This window comes from Acinonyx jubatus, chromosome X (genome assembly GCF_027475565.1).
Source record: "Acinonyx jubatus isolate Ajub_Pintada_27869175 chromosome X, VMU_Ajub_asm_v1.0, whole genome shotgun sequence".
Taxonomy (NCBI): domain Eukaryota; kingdom Metazoa; phylum Chordata; class Mammalia; order Carnivora; family Felidae; genus Acinonyx; species Acinonyx jubatus.
The window spans coordinates 8,604,539-8,628,958 of NC_069389.1; the positions used below are offsets into that span (position 1 = coordinate 8,604,539).

Here is a 24,420-nt window from a genome sequence, read left to right on the forward strand (position 1 = left end):
TGCTGTCACGGCAGTGCGTGTTCATATCCCCTTGGCACTCACCGTTTCTGCAGGCTTTCACTATCGCTCTGCCAGAGGCTTTCATCTGGCTGCCGAGACATGCTTGGCTGCAAATGCTGGGGAATTCAGATCCTCAGGAGTGGTCCTCAATTAATGCCAAATGCGAACTGAAGAAGGATATTGCAGCATCCTTTTTCCTTGGGGGAGACATCTCTCAAGCAGGTTCTTGCTTATCCACAAGCAGTAACTGGTTAGTTAATGCACACTGCATTGACTTCTTCCCTTCCTTCTGTTACATCACCTCCCAAATGAACCACTTGCAATCAGATCCTTATCTCAGGGCTTGCTTCTGGGGGAATCCACCCTAAGATCAGTCCCAAGCAAGTCCTATTATGATTCGTCTAGTAGCACATGCATTGGTTCACAGTGGTCAGTTCCTTGAGGAATGTGTCTTGTTTACCCGGACTAGGGTTACCAGATTTAGCAAATAGAAATACAGGAACTCTAGTTATTTCTCAATTTCAAATAGTGTCAAATAATTGCTTAGTGTAAGTGTATCCCATCTCAAATATTACATAATGTATACTTATACTAAAAAAATTCATTGTTTACTTGAAATTCAAATATAATGGGAGTCCTGTCTTTTATCGGTCATCCTTAATCCCAGTTCTCATTGGGAGCAGTGGGCATTGCACCTAGACCAACACCAGGGCTGAGGAAAGGAGGGTGATTGGGATTGGCTTAGAAGATATAGAGCGTAGAGGGAGGGAGGCAGGCAGACCTGAATAGCAATGCTTAGAGATAAAGACATGTTGAGTACCAACTAGTAGATGGGTGTGAGGTGGTAGATAAGGAATGATCAATTCAAAGAGCTTGGGCAAGGAGGCAAAAACGGGATACAAGAAAACTGCAAGCTGCAGTTTCAAACATTGTGGGGAAGGAGGTGCCAAAGTCAGCGAACTTGCCTAGACGTTATCGATTTCTCTAGCCCTATTGCCTCGCACAGTGCCTGGCTCACTCTGGGTGCTCAATAAACATTAAATGAATGATGGGGTAGGAAGATTGGTGGAAATAAGAAATTCTGCCATTGTGAGCTTTATGGAAAATGGTGCCCACTAAAAAATGCACAGGGCCTTTTAGAGCAATGACTTGCATCTGATTATAGAAGCATAGAAAATATGAATTGCTATGTGAATTCTAAGTAATGAGCTTTTCTAATCCTTTCCTCATTTTTCATTGCAGGTACAATTCAACTTAAATCTTTCATGGCTAGTCAGGTTTTTGAATGCCACTTGTATGTTCAAAGCTAATTTACTTAATAGCTAACTTATCTGAACCTTGACCAATATTATTGGAGCATTTAGATTGACAGAGAGTTTGGGATGAAAATTCCCTATTCAATTTCAGAAGATTGTAATCAATTTATGTTTTTAATGACATTTCCTTTTCTTTCTGCAGGAAGGATAAAATCTCATCCTAGGTCTATTATTTCTAGCTATAAGTTCAAAGTTGAAAAAGATTGGTTTTATCCTCAGCAAGCGATGTGATATTTCCTAACTCTTTGATAGAGAAAATGAAGAGAAATACAAAAATAAACGTCAGCATTTAGATAATAGAAAAGTAGTGCTAACGCATCCTCAATTTTCATTAAAGTCAGCTTTTATTGTTACTAGAGAAAAATGTTTTTTTTTTAATTTTTTTAATGTTTATTCATTTTTGAAAGACAGAGAGAGACAGAGCACAAGCAGGGGTGGGGCAGAGTTGGGGGGCAGACACAGAATCCGAAGCAGGCTCCAGGCTCTGAGCTGTCAGCACCGTGAGATCATGACCTGAGCCGAAGTTGAATGCTCAACCGACTGAGCCCCCCAGGCGCCCCAAGAAAAACGTTTTTATGAAACAATAAGCAGGCTGGTCTCTAAAGGGTGGTTTCAACTTAAAATCATTTCTTCTGTAGATGATGTATCTTTAGAGTTAATATGCTCATTCTGTGTTAACTGTGTGTCAACCACATGAGAAGGGCAGAAATCTGTATATGGAGAAGTACTAAAAATGCACCTAGGAATTCAAAATAATATACATTTTAATGTAAAATTAAAGATGTACTTGTTCTAAGCTTTCTATCAAAAGTAAAAGTCTTCTCCGATGCTATAGAGAAAAGAAAACAGAAAACCATAAACCCAAAATGGAGTCACTTGTGCTAGGCCCGTGTCACCAAATCAGGGCTTAATACCTAACATAACTGCAGTTTCCAACTTCCCTGGGAGTGTAGTCTTACCGGGTCAGTCTGGAGTTTTCTGGTTAGTACCAGTGAGGTTATCTGCCACATAGAGCCTCTTCTGTCCCCCAAAGGGAGGTGAGGTAATCTGCTCATTCTTTATCGCTGCTCCCTTCCGTCTATAAAAGCCTTCCATTTTGTATAGCTCCTTGGGCTCCTTTCTACTTACTAGATGGGATGCTGCCCAATTCATGAATCGTTCAGTAAAGCCAATTAAATCGTTAAGTTTTACTCCACTGTATGTTTGGTATTTGAGGGAGCCAATGATGTTACTTTGAGGTGTATTACCAAATCTGTGTGGTACTCTCATGGAAGTTTGCAGAGGAAGTAAAAGGAGGTCTCCTCTTTCTGAGAGTGGCAGGGTCAGTTATTCAGACCAATTCTCTGGATAAAATCTTTTTAGAAAGCTTAAAATTACTGAAGAGCTGACCAAAGCACAAAAGTGAAGGAAAATGTAAAATAACAAGCGTTGGCCAGGATGTGGTGAATTGAAACCCTTGGGCATTGCTGTGGGAATGAAAAATGGTGTAGCTGCCGTGGAAAACAGTTTGGCAGTTTCTCAAAAAGTTAAACATAGAAATACCATATGATCCAGCAATTTCGCTCCTAGGTGTATATTCAAAAGAACTGAAAGTAGGAACTCAAACATACTTGTACACCAATATTCATAGCAACATCTGTCACGATATCCAAAAGATGGAAACAACCCAAGTGTCTGTCAGCAGATGAATGGATAAAAATGTGGTCTGTCCATACCGTGGAATATTATTCATCTACAAAAAGGAATGAGGGGGGCGCCTGGGTGGCTCCTTTGATTAAGGGTCTGACTTGGGCTCAGGTCGTGATCTCAAGGTTCATGGGTTCAAGTCCCGCATCGGGCTCTGTGCTGACAGTTCAGAGCCTTGAGCCTGGTTTGGATTCTGCGTCTCCCTCTCTCTCCCCCGCACACGCACACACTCTCTCTCTCTCTCTCTCAAAAAAAAAAATAAACATTAAAAAAAAATTAAAAAGGAATGAAATTCTCATACATGTTACAACATGGATGAACTTTGAAGGCATTCTGTTGAGTAAAATAAGCCAAACACTAAAAAACAAATACTGTCTGGCTTTACTTATACCAGATCCCTAGAATAGGCTATTTCATAGAGACAGAAAGTAGAACAGAGACGACCAGGGGCTGTGGGGAGGGGCAGTTGGGGAGTTGTTGCTTAAGGGGTACAGAGTTTCTTCTGGGGATGATGAAAAAGTTCTGGAAATGGATAGTGGTGATGGCTGCATGGCATTGTGAGTGTACTTAATGTCACTGAATTGTCCATTTAAAAATGGTTAAAACAGCAAATTTAATATTGTGTATATTTAATCACAGAAAAAAAGAAGGAAAAAAAAATGAAGGAGAAACCTGACAGGTAAATAAGCACAGAAGCTGCTTTTGACCTGAAGGCATTTACCAATTTTCAGAAAATTAAGACCTGTTCTTCACAGCCTCCTGCAGCAGGAGACAGAAAGCAAAGCACAGTCTTTTTGTTGGGTTTTTAATATTCATCTCATTGATTTTATCCTGATTGTGTCCACGAAGTTTCTGAATCAGAGACAGACTGTCATTAGTGTTATTTACATAACAATCATTGCATTGACCGCCCCTTCTTGTCCCAGACCTTACTCCCTGGGGCCTCAAAATGAAAGTCAGGTGGAAAAATCTGTCCTGTGAGGGGCCAGATGATCCATAGGTGAGCAATGGAGAAGAATGGATTTTCTCTGCATATATACTGGAGAATGAGATAGCTGCCTCCTCGCTTCTCTCAAAAAGAGGGAATAAAATTTTGCCTCCTGGGGATGGGATGAAAGGATCCTGGGTTCTCACTCTAACCTTTTAGTATGTGATTAAATCTTTTTAAGGACCAGATAAGCCTGAATGTCGCTGGCTCTCCAAGGCCCTGAGCCTCATTTTTCCCTTGAAATGTTAACACATACCTCCAGAGTTAAGTGAATCTCTCCAGAGTTCTCTCACTATCTATACAGTTCTAAATTACCTTCCCAAGGCTGCTCTTAGCTCTGGATCCCAAGTTTTCAGCAAGATTTATTCAGAAATCCCCACCTCTGCAGAAACACAAAAATATTTTCTCTGCACCCACACTGTTGAAGACCAGGCTTTAAAAAAATTTCTTTTGTTAAAGTTCTGTTTATCAGCTCTTTCTAGTACTTAAGAATGATTTCCCCTTCTCACCACTTCTATTCAACATTGCACTGGAGGTTCCAACAAGTACATTCAGACAAGAGGAAGAAGTGGGGAGAGAAGGACTCGGAGAGGAAGAAGCGAAATTGATTTCATGTGCAGGTTACACAATCATCTATGTAGAAAATGCTAAAACATCTACAAGAAGCCTACTAGAACGAACTATAAGTGAGTTTAGCAAAATTGTACACAAGTACCTCTAACCTATGGCAGAACGTGATAGCTGCTTTTATAGAGGTACTGTGTCCTTTAGAAGTACTGAAGTGGGGACATTAATTCTCTTGGAGAAAGTAGAAGACATCATAGGAGGTAAGCTGTGAATCACGTATTTGAGGAAGGATTGATCTGGGTCAGGAAGAAGGCAATTGGTGTTCTGATGGGAGGAAAGGGAAAAACACAAATGTTTGGAGGTGGAAAATTGTGGTGCTGAAATGCCGGACCTTGAATGTCAGACCCCAAATTAAGGACTTTATCTGAACGACTTGAAATAATTTTCCACACCTTCCTTAGAGTGTTATGTAATTATCTTCTCAACTATAAAATAGTAGGCTTACTTCTTTTTCTATTGGCTAGTCAAAAGAGATGGTTATGTTCGTAAGTAATTTAAATTGACCTTAGTATTTTGAAGCAGGCAAAATAATCCAGTTTGATGTAAAAACAAATGAAAACATGAAATGAACATTTTCCAATCTGCTGCTCTTGGATATTTACCATCTTTCTACATAATCCTAGAATATAAGCTTTTCGAGGGTAGCACCATGTGATCTGAGTCTTTCACGTTTGCCACCGTGCAGGCCATTCAGTAGGCGTTTAATCCTTGCTCTCCAGCGATGATGTAAAACTGCAATAATCTAGGTGGTAACTCTTGACATTATTAAAAAATGAGTGCTTCCAAGAAAAGAAAAGTCCACAACACACAGCCAAACAATAAATATGGGAAATAGGCTAGAAATAGATTTATTTCTTAAAGCCCCTGCTTCTAGGACCCAGCGCGTAACTGGAGTGTCCTTCCCCCATCCAGGTCACATTGAGCAGCCTGGACATTTCCCAAGGCAGACAGCTTCCTCCTCCTGTAATCCAGTCCGTAGAGGAGGACGTGGTTTTCCCTGATTCCGAACACCATTCTGCTTTATTAAAAACTCCTTTTCTCCTTCCTATCGCAAAGCAGATGGGGCATGCACCTCTCTTTCCCTGCCTATTCAGTACTTTCTCATAGGAACCTCCGAGCACAAACCTGAGCCCTTCGGAGCCGACCCCTTCACACCAATTTCCAAAATAAGCCCTGGAGTGGACAGACAGCCGTGCAGACACAGTTGACCATGTGAGCAACTCACCTTCCTTGGGATCACACCCGCTCCTACTCAGAAAGGAAATTCTGAGGCTCTGAACACTGTTCTTTCTCCCAAGACAACTTCCTGTCTGTAAGATTTCTCCCTTAGGCATGCCATTCTTAATGAGAAGATGTCCGCGATCGCCTGTGGACTTGAACTGCACTTTTGCTTTTGAAACCATGTGCCTCATTTTCTCAGTGTTGAATTTAAATAGACTGCTGTTATTGTATTTAGTTGAAAAGACTTTTTTTTTTTTGCACTAATATGAGGCTCATAAGGAAACATCCCAACTGGGTTGGTTAAGGTTACCCGAATAGGCAGGGAATCTATGTCCTCATTATCTCTGCCTTGATTTGTTTGGCTGTCAAAGATCTGCTCAGAATAGTTTGCCAGAACAAACCCTACTTGCAATGGGATGACAGAAACTGAGGTAAAATGAAGAATATGTAACAAAGGAGAAACTAGCATATTAAAAAAAATTTAATGTTTATTTATTTTTGAGAGAGAGTGCGCTAGTGGAGAAGAGGCAGAGAGAGAGGGAGACACAGAATCCCAAGCAGGCTCCAGGCTCTGAGCTGTCAGCACAGTGCCCGATGTGGGGCTTGAACCCACGGACTGTGACATCATGACCTGAGTCGAAGCTGGACGCTTAACTGACTAAACCACCCAGGCGCCCCTAGTGTATTTTAAACAGCAGGTTTGGGAGACTTGCAAACTATAGTAGTGTGTTATTTCGAAACAGAACCAATAGAATACATCCACGCACACACACACATATATTTGGACAAGGGTTCATAGAACTGTCTTATAAGGAATTGGTTCACACGATTATGGAGGCTGAGAAAACCCCATCATCTGCCATCTGTAAGCTGGAGACCCAGGAGAACCAATGGTATAAGTTCCAGTCAGAGTGCAGGAGAAGACCCATGTCCCAGCTCAAAAATAGGCAGAGAGAGCAAATTCTCCCTTCCTCCACCTTTTGTTCGATTCAGACCTCCAATGGATTCTCTAAGGCCCACCCACCCTGGGGAGGGAAATTCCTTTATTCCATCTACTAGTTCAAATGTTAACCCATTCAGATGCACACTCACAGGTACACGTAACATGATGTTTTACCAAATATCTGGGCACCCCACGGCCCAGTCAGGGAGACACAGAATTAATCATCACAGGTAGTGAGCAGTTTAGCGAAAGTCCATGGAGAGTTGATATTCCCCACTTAAAATGTGTGTCAATTTGGACAAATCAAATTGGCCACCTGCATATGAGTCCTGTGGCTCACCCACTTTGGCTTGACTTTGCCTGCCACCGGTCTTTGGCATGAGCCTATCTCAAATGTAAATGGCATCCTTCCTCTTTTGAACAACTTCACTAAAGCAATGGGTCTAGAACAGCAGTTTCAACCGGGGGTGATTCTACCTCAAGGGGATATTTGGCAATGTCCAGAGACATTTCTGGTCATCACAACTGGGGAGATGCTATTGGCTTCTAGTGGTTGGAGGCCAGGGACGCTGCTAAACAACCTCCAGTGTGCAGGACTGCCCTATAACAAAGAAGTATCCAGCCCAAAATGTCAATGATGCTGAGGCTGAGAAATCCTGTTCTAGAGAGAAAGAGATATTCCACACTGCTCAACACAATATGCCCCACATGTCCCCTGTCTTTGTCATGAGAAACCAATGCTTTCTGAAAGCTTTCTAGATCGGGATTTTTCCACTGAGTTTAAATTACTGGGTAGGATCTAGTGTTAAAATTGGCAATTTTTGAATAACTGCATTAAGGTAGACACGTTACATATCAAATTTGGATGAGATGCAGGAAAGCCATGAGAGAAGTTAAGCGGCACTTTGAAATCTAAGAGAACTGTGTGAATGGTGTGCAGGTGGCTTTATTCCAGCTCATAGCGCAAAATACCCCATAGTGAGTTCTCAGATGAGGAAGAGCAAATACTCATTTTCGTCAGAGGCAAATTGCTGAAACTGCAGTTATGACCTCTTCAGACCTTCAGAAGGTGCCAGTTCCTTCCCAGTATGACACCACTGTGATTCTAACTGCACTGGGTTGTCTTGAGCCAATAGGGGTCAGTGGGCAAAACTTTGGAAATCTTGTTTCTTGACTTGCCAGTTTGTGTGCTCTATTGCAAACCTGATTGCTTTTTTCTTAAATGGGTAACCTGTACATCTTTGCTCATGGTCAGGAAAAAAAAAGTCCCTGTTAATAATTTACAAAAGACAGAGCTCCTCCTCTCTTGCATCTTCAAATCTCTCAAAACACGTGATCGTCTAAGCATATCTGGTTTCCAAGTAGCTGAGTGAGGAAATATGATTGGCCTCTCAGCATTGATTCCTCCTCTCCTTCCTCTCTCACTCTTCTTGCCTAGCAGTTGTTTGCTACGAGACGGTCATTCTTCCTATAAACGAATAAAGAACAGAGTTCTTTCTTTCCATCCTTAGGAAAAGGTGGGCTTTTTTGCCTTCCTACCATGGACGAGGATCTTGAAGGAGAAACTTGGCAGACCTTTTCCATTCCCTGGGGCTTCGGCCAGGCAGTAGAGGATGAAGGAGGACATACATGCCAGTGAGTAACAGTCCTCAAGTACAAATAGCAGGGGTCCTGTCATTGCTTCCTGAGATTAGCTCCTGGTTTTCAGTAGGATGGATTTATTTGGACATTTGAAAACCATGTCTCAGAATTATACAAAAATGATGCCTTTGATAGAAAAGCGATGAGATCCTTCTGAGTTTTGTCTCAGTAACTGTAATTTTTACAAAAAGAATATTTGGAGGTGAGGCAGGAATATCCTGCAAAAGAAAAGCATAACGTCATACACTACTCTGGCTGTTTATTTCCTCACGACTACATGTCCAGAGGCATGCTTTTGGGAAGAGAGAAACTGATTTTAGCTGCTCATCCTTATATATGGTAGTCTAATCGGCTAGCACTCACAGTAAACTTTTGACTGCACTTGTGTACTTTTTGCAAGAGAAATTGGGTTGTGCTGTGTTTATTTTCTTTTGAAAGTGGTATCTTTTCAATGACAAATGTATCTATCAAGATGAAAACTTTTCATTGTTAAGCAGAAAATGCTATGTTGGCTATACAAATTAGTTTGTATTTAATTGCTTATCTTCAGTGGTCTTGATAAATAAGTGTTTCTCCCTTGGAAACCTATTTTACAGAAAGTGCAGATCCTTGATGAGTGGCTGATGGTTTATATAAATATGTAATTCTTTCTTGATTTTGTCTAAGTTTCAAGTATTTTGAAATTCTTGAAATTTGTCAGTGCTGCATGCATTTTGGAATGCAAATTGGAATGTTTCCAGTCATTGTGCTATTCAATGCTTTCTCATTAATCACTGGTACTTGTGAGTTTGTTTAAATGATATTCTTTCGGCAGATTCTATGATTATCGAGTGTTGCAGCATTGCAATAAGAACATTATGTGAAGGGGCACCTATAAAGGAACTGCCACAGGTTAAGAGAAGCTCTCCAAATGGGTAGAATTCATTACCCTGGACTTTTATCACTTGGGACTTTGAGCCAAATGTGTTTAGAGTTGCCATCATTTTCCATAATAGTAATCACTTGGTGGCACTATGTGTTTTAAAACAGTTTTGACAGTTTGCATGGGTGCGAATGAAACCTCTTTCCTTTTGTTGTAAGGAAAATTTAGAAAGTGACGTTGTCATTCTTTGGGACTAGAACATACGAAACAGCCTGAGGTTTTGGAGCGAGCAATAGTGATCTCCCAAAAACTACTGTTTGCTTATGATGTAATTTCATTGGACAGCTTTTCTTTGTAGTGCACACATTTTCTTCCCGATTTCATACCTGAAAGATGAAATGATTGGATATACTTAGGCTAAAGAGAACAGCCGCTTAAGACAGGATCCTGAGACTTGTGGCTCTTGCTTGTCTGATTAGTAACATGAAACGAAATAGATTCGGCTCCGAGCTCACTGAAGCATGTTGTTTGTAGGTTTGGGAGAAAATAGATAATGAAAGGGATAAGGAATATTTTAAATCAGAACACTAAAGACAAACCACTGAATTCCAGTTGGATAGTTTGTTGGCCATACTTTTAACTCCATGTACCCAGTGAAAAGTGTAGTGTGTCTTGTTTTATTAGAATTAGTGCTAGATGTGTCTCTAAAGACTGAAGTTCCGTGTTATCCCTGGATGTGCTTAGTCATTAGATGATTCAAGTTAATATATTATTAATTTTAATTTTATACATAAAATACTATTTTATTTTTATGACTCAACACAAAAAGCAACCATTATTATAACTTCAGCTCATTTCTGCAGTGGACGATGCTCTCAGATATGGAACCATGTAAATGTGGTTCAAGATTCAGTAGGTGGGGACGGTCTTCATAGAGCAACAAGTGAGGCTGGCCCAATTCCCTCAATCGAGTCTCATTTGAGCTGCTGACTTTTCACAGGAATACGATCTAAAATCCTTAGTCTGTCGTCCAGTCAGGCAGCGCAGGCTCCCTCGTCTGGGAGGTCCCTGCAGCCCTTCTCCACGTTGCTCATTGCTGATCCGAAGAAGCTGTCATAAGACTGAAGTGAGGACGAGAATGATTCACTTTCCTGAAGTTTGTAACCTTTAAAATTACAGTGACTTGAGATTGTTGTTGTTGTTGATTAAAGAGCAACTGGTTGCCCAGTAGAGCAGCCACACAGAATGGTCAGGTTTCCGGAACGGGTCTGACCTGGCTGTGTGCCCTGGTGCCTTCATTTATTGCCTATATGGCTCTGGGCAAGTTTGTCAGTTTCATTAAGCCTCAGTCCTCATGTCTGTAAGATGAGGATAATGCCTACCTCATGGGGATGGAGGGCTAAGTTAGTTATTGTAGGAACGTCTCCTAGCACAGTGCCTGCCTCAGCCAGTTATCTGATTACCGACGGTCATTCTTAGTATCCGTATTAGTAGCAGTGATAGCGGAGCCTTTCAAAAACAATCTGGATCACAGGCCTTCAGGTTCAGTTTAAGTTTGAGAGAAAGTTATAGGTTATTTGGCTATATCTTCTGGCAGGAAGATCCTAATCTTCTAGTAGGAAAAAGGACTCATTTGGAACCTCACCTACTAGAATGGCAAGCAGGGATAACACTGAGAATGCCAAGTGCTAGCCAGGGTATGGAATGACCGGAACTCTCATGGATTGCCCGCACGATGTACCCGCAAAATGGTAGAGCCACTTTTGGAGAGCACTTGGTAACTTCTCCTAAAGCTAAATGTACATTTGCCATAAAACCCCTACAGTCCCACTCGTGGATATTTCCCCTAGAGAAATGAAAACTCACGTTCACAGAAAAAACCTGTCACAAAAGTTTAGAGCAGCTGTATTCAGAATTGTCCCAAACTGGAAACACCCCAGATGTCCTTCAACGGATGCATGGATAAACGAACCGTGTTACATCCTCACAATGAAATACCACTCGGCAAAAAAACAAGAACAAACTATTGATACACACAACAGTTTTGGATAAATGTCAGAGGCATTATGTTGAGTGCAGGAAGCCAGTTTCAAAAGGTTATATACTGTACGTTTCCATTTATATGACATTCTCAAAAAGACAAAGCTATAGTGACAGAGAACAGATCGATGGGTGCCAGGGGTTAGGGGTTGGAGAAGTGTGTGAAAGTACCTTCTGTAATGGAACTATTTTGTATCCTAATTTTGGTCATGGTTATAAGAACCTATACATGTGATAACATTTATATGGAACAGTATGTCGAAAAGTCAAATTTACTATGTGATAATTTAAAACATGAAAAATGAGAATACAAGCTTTTGGCCCTTGAGGAGTTCATAGGTGCACTGAGGGACAAACACAAATACTTATAATGCAGTGGGGTGAATGCAGTGATCGCAGCACGCTGAGAGAAGAGCTAACACCTGGTGTGGCATGGCGTACTGGTCTGATGTGACTGGGTTACAAGCGTACCCAGATATTGCTGCGCAAGAATTGTGGGGTCCCGAGGCCCGGGCCAGTTGTTTATGGCCATGTGCAGCCTTGTCCCTGTACCCTCAACTGTCTTCTATGTGTACCAAGACCTGAAAAAGTCTGGGGGGGTCCTGGATTAGGGTATGATGAGACCCCTTTGCCTAGTCGCCTGGGAGGAGGAAGGTACCAAGAAACCTCCATAGGGGAGGTGGTGCCCGCAGTGGGAATAAAGGGTAAAAAAGAGAGAGCTAGGCAGAGCCAGCAAGCCAGTCGTTGCCTGACAAAGGCACAGAGGAGAGAAAGTGGGTACAAGTTGGGGGCTCTAGGGTATCCAAGATGACAAGAGTACGAAGTGTGAGGTGTGGCTGGAGAACCGAGACCGGGGACAGATTTCTGGATAGCCTTGTATAATAAAAGGACATTTGGTTTTATGATAGTGGATTCTGGGCGTATTTAGAGGCACATGGGGGATGAGGCGGCAGAGACAGCAATTTGATGAAAGCGAGAAGAGGCTGCAGGGGTGGGATAATGGGAAGAAGTACAGGGTTTGATCTTAACTGTCAAGTGCTCGAGAACACACTTGTAGCATGTGTAGCATTAATGGCAGACTCTCCCTCCTGGGAAGATCTTTTCACTCATTTGTTCACCACCAATTCATTCAACAAATCATCCACCTGCCTGATAGGCACTATTTTAGGTCCCGGGGATCCAACCGTGAACAAAATCAAGTCCCAGCTCTTGTGGAGCTGATATTTTCAGGGCTAAATGAGCTAAGCTTTGGACAGTTTTGAAGTGTAAAGGGGCTCTGAGGTAATAATGCCTAGTAGACAGGTGCTATAAAGACCAGTCTGAGCTGAAAATTCAAATTGGTGGTCACTGGTACAAAGATAGAAATCGGAGCCTTAGAAGTTGATTGAATAATCCATCTTTTGATACTTCAATAAAGCTGGAAGAAAACTTTTTTTCACCCAAATTCTCAATGATTTGCCATTAAGACTTGTTCTTCTGTAAGAGGAGGGATCCATCTAGCTTATGCTGTAATCTCAAGGGTGCTCATCCACCCAGATTCCTTTTTTATGACATCCTGGCAAAGGGTTCTCTAACCTTTCTAGAAGAGACTGTGTTACAATGAACAGATGTGTCTGACGTGTGGAACATTATACTAAGCTCTAGGATGGGGAGGAGATGGAAAAGAAAGAGTAGACCTGGTCCCTCTTCTGAAAACACTGAAAGTCTACAGGGAGAGCTAGCTCCTTAACCTTCTGTAAGTACTTATGGTGCTTGAGAATGGCCATAAGCAAACAAATAGAAATTCTGGGTGGCTTAGGGTGCTGAATCTTACAGTACATATATACACGGGCAGAGTTGTAAAGCAGTCATCAGTGACTTTCAAAAGAAGTATGTTCTTTTTTTTAAATTTTTTTTTAATGTTTATTTAGTTTTGAGAGAGAGAGAGAGTGAGAGAGTACGGGGGGTGGGGTGGGGCAGAGAGAGAGAGAGGAAGACACAGAATCTGAAGCAGGCTCCAGGCTGTGAGCTGTCAGCATTGTGCCTGACATGGGGCTCAAACTCATGGACTGTGAGATCATGGCCTGAGCCGAAGTTGGATGTTTAACCGACTGAGCCACCCAGGCGCCCCAAAAGGAGTATGTTCTGAAGCCAGTTATCGATGAACTGGCAATAATCGGAATGACATAGGCCAAATTCTTGGGTTTGACTTTGGACAGCATAAATGGGCACGTGGTATTTTGAAGAGATTCTTTTAATGAAATAGTTTTAACCTGGCTGTGTTGTTAAAGCTACTGTGACTCAGGTACGTATTCATGCTACCATGAATACGTTGATGTGGCCCCCCCAAACCAAAACATTAAAATTCCGACTGTTCTGACAACCAGGAAATAAACAAGTGGATGTCCTTTCTCCATCGTAAGGCCTCATCTCCCTGTGGTGGGTCTGGGATAAGGTGTGAGTCAAAAGTGGGGAGGCAAAAGGGTAGGTTCAGGTACCATCTGGCAGGCAAACTACCCATGACCGGGAATCTCGTGCTAACCATTGTCCACAGCTCATAAAGGACTTTTGGTCATTCTGAGCTGAGTGCCCACTCATTTTTGGAGCTGTCATGACAGCTTGGATGGTCTGCATCTCATGTCAATCAATTTCACTTTTAAAATTACAGTGGCTCTACTTGTTTACATATAACAAAGAATTACACGTACTCAACTAAAAATGTGACTTATTTCCTTTTCCATTTGATAATTCAGGGATACACACCTCTGCTATTTAAAGACTTCTTGAGTATACTCAGTTTTATTGACTGGTATTATGTTGGACACTAATAGTAAAGAGGAGGAAGAATGTGTTTGTCTTTATTCATTCTCAGCTCCATATTGCACAGAAAATCTTCAAATAAATTTCTAACAGATCTAATATATATTGTATTACAATACATACATTCTTTGTATATAAAATTCATTTACTAATGAATTACTAATATTATAAAAATTTCCTTTGAATTGATGTCTTTTTTTTAAGTTTATTTATTTATTTTGAGAAAGACCCACTGGGGAGGGGCAGAGAGAGAGAATCCCAAGCAGGTTCTGTGCTGTCAGTGCAGAGCCCAATGCAGGGCTTGAACTCACAAACTGTGAGATCATGACCTGAGCTGAAATCAAGAGTCAGATGTTTAACTGACTGAGCCACTCAGGCGCCCCCTGATGCAGATTCTTATCTATTTAAGAATTCTTCTCTGGAGGGGGGGGGAGGGGGGGAATTCTTCTCCGTTAAAGGGCCCATCGCTTTCTTCAGTTCTTCAAAGAGGCATATGACTTCGTCCCCGCCCAAAAAGGCTTAGAAGTGCTACTCAATGAATTATCTCTATACAATAAACTTAATTATGTACAAAAGCAATTATTTCAAAGTTTTGAGTTGAATATATACCCAAATAAAGCAAAATCTTATTGAGGGACACTTGGCTGGCTCAGTCAGTCGAGCACACGACTCTTAATGTCAGAGTCATGAGTTCTAGCCCCATGTTGGGCGTGGAGCCTACTTTGAAAAAAAAAAAAAACATCTTATTGAGGCTCATTTACATGATTTATTATTCCATCTGAACTTTCAGCGGCTGGGATGAATTTATGGCCAAATGCTTATAAAACCAAAGTGCCCTTGTGAGATGCTCAGCTTAGAGGGTGCCTTACTCTACAGGATGCATACGTCCCTGAGGAATCATATTTGTTAGTTTCTCAGCTTTTCTCATGCACATCAAGAAGGTGTATCCAACAGTAATCAATGATTCAAACCCCACTGATTTGTACTCCCCATTCATAATTTTCCTCCAGTATGCACTTCTATTTTCTGAGGTTTTTAAAGATGGTAATTAGGGAGTCTTCTACTCTTTGAGTAAAGTGGATTTCTAGAAGGAAACAGCTGGGAAACATGTTGGAAAAACAGAGAGGAGATCGATTTAGACAACCGCCCCCCCCCACTTTTATTCTGGTTACAAAGCACAGACAAACTCAGTGCTTTGAAAAGCAAACAGAGATGTCAGAAGGTCCTTCTCCAGGCAATTCAACATGTACTTGAAGGACCCTTCTCGGACAAGGACTGTGCTTTGCCCTTTCAGAGCCTACTCTCAGGTAAACATGGTTATCCTGTATTACAGATAATTGCTGATGGGATTGAACACAATCCTCCCAGGAGACTGAGGCTAATGGGTTGGAAGTTCTGTGTGTTTAATATATTTGCTGGGGGGATACCGTCTCCCCTTTCTAATACAAAACTCAAAACCCCGAAGCAGGGAACATGCACGCACACTCACACACAATGCCAGCTCCAGTCATCACATCTTTCATTTTTTGTTGTTTACTTTTTCTTTTTTGCTTATTCTATTTCTCTATTTTTAACTATTCTATTTCTCTATTTTTGTTGTCATGTGATAATCATTTCTTAATATCACCCTTCCTTTCTGACTCAGCATTTTGTGCAAATCGTTCCCTTCTTCCGGAATGTTTCATCATTCATGTCTGTGTTCAAATGTCTCCTTTTTGGAGAAAGCATGCACACGTTGACATTCATTCATTTAATGACTCTATTTACTAACACTGTACCTGGCACTGATCTATATGCTAGTGGAGCCATAACATTATACCATTACTAAGCTGGTCTTCTGTCTCTTTGTGAAAATGTAGACACTTGACTAGGATTTTTTTTTTTTAAAGTTTATTTATTTATTTTGAGAAAGAGAGAGAGCACATGGGAGGTGCAGAGAGGGAGAGAGAGAATCCCAAGCAGGCTCTGGGCTGTCAGCACAGATCCTGATGTGAGGCTCAAACCGACAAACTTAGAGACCCTGACCCAGGCCGAAATCAAGAGTCAGACGCTCAACCTAGTGAGCCACCCAGGTGCCCCTCAACTATGATTTTTGATTGAAACTTTCATCTGTAATGGGTACTATTCTGAGGTCTCACATTACTAGTGTATCAGGAGTGTGTTTTTTCCCCTTGAGTTTTCATGGGGAAAGAGGTAGCAAAATGATAACATAGATAAATGGAGTTTTGAGAAGTTGCCTACAAGATTAATTTCTTGTTCTAAAAAAGTAGATTGATTGATTGATTATCCAGTAAAGTTAAAACATGATTTGTAAGTGTATAATTTCCTTACAGGAAATGCTTATAAATATGATAAAAATAAGTATGATTTTATATTTTCTTGCATCTTATTCTTAAATATTAAACTCATTTTATTGGAATATTATTGGAAAATGTTAATTCTGAGGTTTCACATGACAAATAGCAACCATTTCATACAGCATATTTTCCCAAATGAAGCACATTATGACTGATATGTGGATGAGAGACCTAAAGGTGATTACTACGTACATCAAATCCTTTATTTCCCAATTCTAGTTTGTGTACGCCTTTCACCTCAAAGTTCTATGTAGTCGTCTTTTGGCTTTACCATTACACCTTCACAATTTTTACCTCCATGACATCTCTGAAATTCTACTGTTTCTCTTTCTGGAGAATATATTCTATAATATCCTTGATCCTCCCAATTCACTAGGTTAGTGAAATAATATATGCCATGTGCCATAGCAATTCATAATTTTAAGAATCTATTTAAAATTGTCATCCTCTGTATAAAGGACTTGGAGAACTTTCTAGGATGTATTTATCGGTAGGGCTGACTTTTTTCAGTTTTCTCTACCAGATGTGATCACCATTGCTCAGTCATTACACACTTGTTTTTACTTCTCCATTTATCTATGTTTAAGTTGAACTTCCTCTATGGGACTGTTCTCTGATAACTCCAGAATATACTAACTGAACTTTTTCTAGGTGTCCATAGAATTTGTTTTTGTAATTTTTTAATGTTTATTTAGTTTCGAGGGAGAGAGAGACAGAATGTGAGCAGGGGAAGGGCAGAGAAACAGGGAGACACAGAATCCAAAGCAGGTTCCAGGCTCCCAGCTGTCAGCACAGAGCCCCACGCAGAGCTTGAACTCACAAACCATGAGGTCATGACCTGAGCCAAAGTTGGATGCTTAACTGACAGAGCTACCCAGGTGCCCCAGAATTTTGTTTTTGATGTTAAAATATTTTGATTCCCAAATATATGCTTAGTGCACTATTATTGATTGAAGCATATTTTCTAGTTGTTTTCTTTGTAAAATACTAGTATTCCCAAATCTATTGCAAGTTTCTTAGAATTATGTCTCCAACTTTTCTCACCTTATCCACCAGCTCTAAATAAATATGTATTAAATGGAATTGAATACAGAAAAGAGGTTTTCATGAAGAAGATCTACTCCAAATGTGTGAGTCAGATGTTGCATATATTCTGCCTTCTAGTTGGTAGGCATGTTTCTATATAGTTCTTTAAAAACATTTTTTTAATGTGTATTATTTTTGAGAGACAGAGAGAGAGAGAGACAGAGTGTGAGTGAGGGAGGGGCAGAGAGAGAGGAAAGACGCAAAATCTGAAGCAGGCTCCAGGCTCTGAGCTTTCAGCACGGAGCCCAACGCAGGCCTCAAATCCGTGAACTGCGAGATCATGACCTGAGCCGAAGTCGGACGCTTGACTGTCTGAGCCACCCGGGCATCCCTCTGTAATAGTTCTTTCAAGTGTTTTGGCTTTTAAAATTTCTGTTATCTCCTATGCAAGCAGAACATGTATATTTGCTATCAATTGCTGTGTAATGAACCACCCAAAACGTAATAGCTTAAAACAGCAGAGACTTATTATTTTTTTGTAATTTCTGTGGATGGGGCTTAGCACGGTGGTTCATTGGCTGCAGGAGCTCTTATCTGGGGTCACTTGTGAAAGCCAGGAGGTCAGCTGGGGCTGGAATGTCCAAGATGGATACGCTCACATGCCTGGCATCTCAGCTACAGTGTCTAGAGCTGAGGGCTAACTAGTCCTCTCCCTCTTTCCCACTCAGCAGTCTGTCTCAAGCTTTTTTTTTTTTTAAGTTTATTTATTTATTTTGAGAGAAGTAGTGCAAATGGGGAAAAGGCAGAGAGAGAGGGAGGAGAGAGAATTCCAAGCAGTCTCTACACTGGCAGTGGCAGTGTGGAGCCCAGTGTGGGGCTCGAACTCACAAACTGTGAGATCATGACCTGAGCTAAAATCAAGAGTCAGTCGCTTAACCGACTGAACTACCCAGATGCCCTTGGCTCAACCTTTTTTACATGGCAGCTGGGTTCTAAGAAGACAAAAGAAAACTGCCAGGCTTCCTCAGTCCTAGACTTGGAAGTCACATAGCTTTACTTCTGCCACATTGTCATTGTCCGAACAGGTCACAAGACAAGTCAGATTTAAGGGGAGGGGCTCCACCTCTCACTGGGAGCAGCAGCAAAGTCACACCCCAGAAGGACAGGTAGGGAGGGGGGAACTGTTGGCAGCCATTTTTGCAGATAATCTGTCGCAACAGGATAGTGTGGTAGGAGTGTGAATTTAAAATTTAAAATTTTTGCAGCTTAGAAAGCTGAAGCCTAGAGAAGTGAGATGGCTTGCCCAAGGTCCCATAGCTGTTTTCCCAGAACTTTGTTACACCAAGTGTGGCCCCTGGACCGACAGCATCAAAACCAGGAGCTCGCCGGAAATGCACACTCTCAGGCTCCACCCCAGATTTGTTGAACCAGAATCTGCCTTTTCCCAGGATCCCCAGGGGCTCTGAATGCACATCAAATTGTGCTGAAAAGATCTTTTGCGCCTTTTACTTCCAAAACTGAAAACAGAAGACCTAGTTATGAAATAAGAGTGTCTTACCATCTGAGACTTGACTCAGCACGACAAAGGTTTTGTTTTACTTAATACCTGTTATATATATTTTTTGAAGCACTTCCCTTAGCTCTTTAAAATTATTATTGAATTTAATTCTCACAATAGCTCTGAAGGGTAATTATTATAATTTACATTTTATAAAAGAGCAGACTGATGCTTAGAGACCCACACTCGTCCATGGTGGGGCTGAATTAAAACCTAGGGTTTTCCGACTCCAAACTCCATGCTCTTAATTACAGGACCGTATACGCTGGCAAGTGCCATATAGCAGCTGTGAAGGAGTCTAAGTGTTTAGAGGAAGAGATTGTTTGAGGGAAGCCGAGGCATGTGGCTCAGCTTGGTGAGCGGCTGCTTCTCTCCTGATGCCTCCCGCTCCCACCTTGCCTAAAGTGAAGAGGCTGGCACGGGCATGTGACAGATGGCGAGACCCTGCTCTGCCGTATGTGCCCTGCTCCCTGTTCCTGGGCACACAGCTGCCTGACACAGACCTTGCCAGTTGGGCAGCTGCCTCTTGAAGTGTCTCCAAGGGCTGTTGCTCAGAGAGTGCAGTCCAGCATTTTTTCTGCTTTCCCTTTTAGACTTGTCTTCCCTCTGCTTCTAGGTCTCCACCCAGAGCAGAGAGTGCTCTTCGGGGACTGAAGGGGAGCCCGGGCCAGACCTTGAGCCACACATAACAGGTGGCATGTGGACGAAGCTCATCCTGAGGCGGGCCAGCCAAAGCAAGGAGCAGGGGACAGGGCCGGGCTCCTCCTGGATTCCCGCGTCCGGGAGAGCTTGGCGCCTGCCGGAGCTCCTTTCCGACAGCTGTGCGTGGGATGGAAAGGCAATTTCCTCCTTGCTGTTCCCTTTCCAGGAATGAGGAGCAAGTGCAGGCAAGGGCACTCCTCTTCCTAGCCCCGGGGGCTGAGGGAAGAGGGGGCCAAGGACAAAAGCTCCAGAATCTTTCCATCTTGGAGTAAAGAGAGCAGTATTTATGTTTGCTTTGGTCCGGTCAGCACTTCGTGCCACCGCTGGGCAGGTTAACACTTGCCATCTGACGCTGACAGTGCAGTGTGAGCTAGCTTAGGTAGTGTGATTACCGTGTCTGGAGTAAAATCTACCTGCTTTCGCTTTCTTTGGGTAAGTTACTTGATAAGTTTCAAGGTTGTCATCCGGAAACTGGGAATAATAATTTTCTGTCTTCATATGATTGCTGTGAGGGGTAAATGGGAAAATACGTGTAAAGGGATTCATAGCCCAATAACTGGCATTTAATACATATTTGATAAGTATTATTTGGTAATGTTAGAATTTTTATGAGGGTAGAAACTGTCTTGTTCGCTGTCATATCCCCAGCTCCCAGAACAGTTTCTGGCACATAGTAGGTACTTGTTAATTATTTGATGAATGAAGGAATGAGTGAATGAATGGATGACTTAAGCGAATTAATGAATATATTCTATGACAGTCTAACAGTTATTTTTGTGCTTTATCAGAGGACTCGATGGCTTTAAGTGTAAACGGTTGAGTGTGATTGTGTTTGTGCACATGTATACATAGCAGGTGTATATATGTATGTATATGGGATAGAGATTTTTCAGATGCTGCCTAGTCAGAAATGACACGGCCCTTTTTTTCTGGAGCTATAGCTATCTTCCTGTCCCCCTCTTCCCTTTGCATGCTTGCACACTTGCGTACTCTTGCCCTCACTCTCACGTGCACTTGCTTCATCTTTTCTTTTCTCTTCTTTTCTTTTCCTTTCCTCTTCTCTTCTCTCTTCTCTTCCTTTCTTTTTCCTTTCCTTTCTTTTCCCTTCCTTCCTTTCCCTCCCTCCCTACCTGCCCCCTCTTTTTCTCTTTCTTTCTTCCTTTCCTTCTTCCTTTCCTTCCTTCCTTCCTTCCTTCCTTCCTTCCTTCCTTCCTCCCTCCCTCCCTCCCTCTTTCTTTCTTTCTTTCTTTCTTTCTTTCTTTCTTTCTTTCTTTCTTTCTTTCTTTCTTTCTTTCTTTCTTTCTTATTTTGGCTTTGGTGTTAAAATCCTTCCTCAGAACCTGTCGAAATATATAGCTTTCATACTCACAATACACCCAAGGTCTTTGCCACGTGAAACAGTATAGCCTTTCTGCTCTGATGATGGTCTTTCAACAGTGTGCTCACTTGCTTTTGTTAAACAGAATTCAAACAAGTAAATTTGGAAATTTAATTGTTTTATTAAATGATTTGTGAATTGGTCAGCATCCCATTTAGCAAGTAGAGGATACCTCCACTGAGCTAAACAAAAGAAAGGTTTTTAAAGGCAGAGAGAAGGCATTAAAAAAAAAAAGAAATTTATTAGTGAGGAATGTATTGGTTAGGCAAGGTTGCCCTTCTAAGGGGAACGGAAGGGGTCTGTCAGTAAATTTCCAAGTACTGATTGGAATATTCCATGTTGACGGGCTAAAGGTTACATTCCTGGGGCGTGGGGGTTCAGACTGGACTTAGGTTAGGTATTAAGTCTCAGTTTACTGACTTGGGGCCTTAAGTGATACTATTTTGGGCCCATGATTTTCTTTTTACCGGTTGTAATTCAAGTGCCAGGGCAATCATTTTACAGTCCTCCTTGGGTGTGTGAGCCGTCTCCCAGTCTTGGCCTGTTGAAGGCCATGAGGCTCTGACAACCACCCGCTCCTTCACTCCCACATGAGTTGCAAGGAACACAGGATAAGCACAAAGACACATGTGCACTAGGATACAACCAGAGCCATAAGAATGAGTAAGTACATAAAAACCTGCTGTGCAGAGAATGGATTTACTCTGTTCAATAATTGAGTTCCGAGATGGTGAAACTGAAGGGACTTTTCACAGTTAAAGAAAGGGCAGGGGCACCTGGGTGGCTCAGTCTGTTAAGTGGCCGACTTCAGCTCAGGTCATGATCTCACAGTTCCTGGGGTTGAGCCCCACGTCGGGCTCTGTGCTGACAGCTCAGAGCCTGGAACTTGCTTTGGATTCTGTGTCTCCCTCTCTCTCTGCCTCTCCCCTGCTTATGCTCTGTCTCTCTCAAAAATAAACATTAAAAAAAAAAAGAAAAAAAATTTTAAAAAAAGACAGTAATCACTTACTGAGTGCTATGAATGAGGTGCTGTCCTCAGTGAGTTGGATATGGTAAGGCATTTAACTCTGTGATAGCTTTAGATGTGTCAACTTGGCTAGGCTCCACTATAGTCCAAGGGTTCCCTTCAAGGGAATTGTACTTCTGGTTAGGGCAGGCTACCAGCGGTATTCTCAAAGGCGTCGAAGGAAGAAAGGGACACAGTGACTGTTTTGTAGCACATAAGTCTTATCCCAGTTATTCAAACACTAGTCTCGATGCTGCAGTGAAAAGATTTTCAAGATGTGATTAAGACACACAATCAGTTGATTTTAAGTTAATCAAAGGGCAGTTATCCTGGGTGGGCCTGACTTAGCCACCTGGAAGGTCTTTAAAAGAGAGCTTATGCTTCCCTGAGTCGGAGATGTTATGGACCAGCTGAAGCTTGTGCCCGTGGGCCTGCACCCTGCTTATGATCCTCCCTTCCTGACTGCCTACACTACAGACAGCGGGCCTCATAAGCAGCCTTCACAACTGCATAAACCAATTCCTTGTAAAATACACACACACACACACACACACACACGCACACGCACACGCACACACACACACACAATCTCCTACTGGCTCTGCTTCTCTGATTGAACCCTGACTGATGGGAAGCCTTCTCATATGAGGTAGTTATTCCCATGTGCATCTGGAGAAGCCGAAGCACGGAGAGATTAAATAACTTTTCCAGGATCACATAATCAGTAAATGACAGTTGGAATTCAAACCCAGGGAGTTTAATCCCCAAGCCAAGCTCTTGACTGCTACATTATACTGACTCCTCTACAGGTTGTGAAATGTATAATTGAAAGTAGTCAGTATCAACTATAAGAAGAATGATTAATCCAGAGTAGTGGTTCTCAACCTGGGCCAAACATTAGAATCTTATGGAAAGTTGTAGACATCCCAATGCCTGGCGTGAACCCCAGACTGATTACATCAGGCTCTGTGGAGGTGAAGCCCAAGCATCAGTGTTTTTAAAGTTCCCCACAAGATTCCAGTGCACGGCCAAATTCTAGAATCACTGCTCTAGCATAGAACAGCACATCTCAGACTTTGATGTGTGTGAGACTCCCCTGGGCATGGTGTTAAAATGGAGGTTCTAACTCAGTACACCTGGGTAGGGGTACAGCTTCTGCATCTTGTAAGAGGCTCTTCCCCAGGGATTATGATATTGTTGGTGCAGGGACCGCATTTGGGGAGCAGGGCTCTTAAGTGTGCTTCAAAGAGAAGGATATTTGAGAAGAGGAGAGAGACTAGAAAAGAGCAGGGTATTCTTGGCTGTGAATAATAGGTATGGAGCAGTCTAGATGGAGCATGTGAGAGAGGGCACTGGGGACAGACCAAGCAAGTGGAGTCACCTGTCTGATGGCTGGACCCAGGCTGGATGTGAGAGCTGGGGGCTCAGGGAGGTTCATTGGTGAAAGGTCTTAGAGCTTCCCTCCAGAAATATGAACTCAAAGGACTGCAAAGATTCCTGAATGGTTGATTTGGACAAGATGATTCTTATCCTTGCTTGTATAACAGATTATAGTAGAGCGTGGTTTCTTAACAGCGGCACTAATTGATATTTAGGGACAGATGATTCTCTGCTGTGGGGCTGTCCTGTGCATTGGAGGATGTTGAATGGCATCCTTGGCTTCTGTCCTCTCCACACCTGTAGCACCCCCTAGTTGTAACGACCAAAAATGTCTCCAGACATTGCCAAATGTGCCCTGGCTGACAAAATTGCCTCTGGTTGGTGGAGATCCACTGGAATAGACTGAAAATTAGCACAGGGCTGTTGCACTAGGTTCCAAGATCCAGTATTTTCCAATGCCCTCTAATCAAGCTACCTTCTGGTTTAGATGAATGCGTGAGAGCTGAAGGGTCCTCTCTTTTAGAGGAACTGTTCCTTATTGATGCTCTTCGATGTGATTTCTCAATTTTGGACTTCCAGCCACTGGGTTCTGACTGATTTCCCTTGTGCAATTGCACAGATATCCTTCTTGAGCTCTTTAGGCTATTGGAGTTTAGATAATCCAATTAGCTTTCCCTGATCTCAGAGGCATATGTGTTTTTAAGAGGGAATTCAGGGGCGCCTAGGTGACTCAGTCGGTTAAGCATCTGACTTCAGCTCAGGTCATGATCTCACAGTCTGTGAGTTCGAGCCCCGCGTGGGGCTCTGTGCTGACAGCTCAGAGCCTGGAGCCTGTTTGGATTCTGTGTCTCCCTCTCTCCCTCTGTTCCTTCCCACCTCTCAAAAATAAA

General features: G+C 42.2%; 1 long non-coding RNA gene across 1 annotated transcript in view; it reads left to right on the forward strand.

Annotated features, from left to right (window-relative positions):
• Positions 1–14,510, forward strand: part of LOC128311550 (uncharacterized) — a 73,317-nt gene extending 58,807 nt beyond the window's left edge. Inside the window, exon 5 of the long non-coding RNA XR_008290006.1 lies at positions 8,293–14,510. This is a non-coding gene — a long non-coding RNA (uncharacterized LOC128311550). The remainder of the gene's footprint in view (positions 1–8,292) is intronic.
• Positions 14,511–24,420: the final 9,910 nt, after the last annotated feature.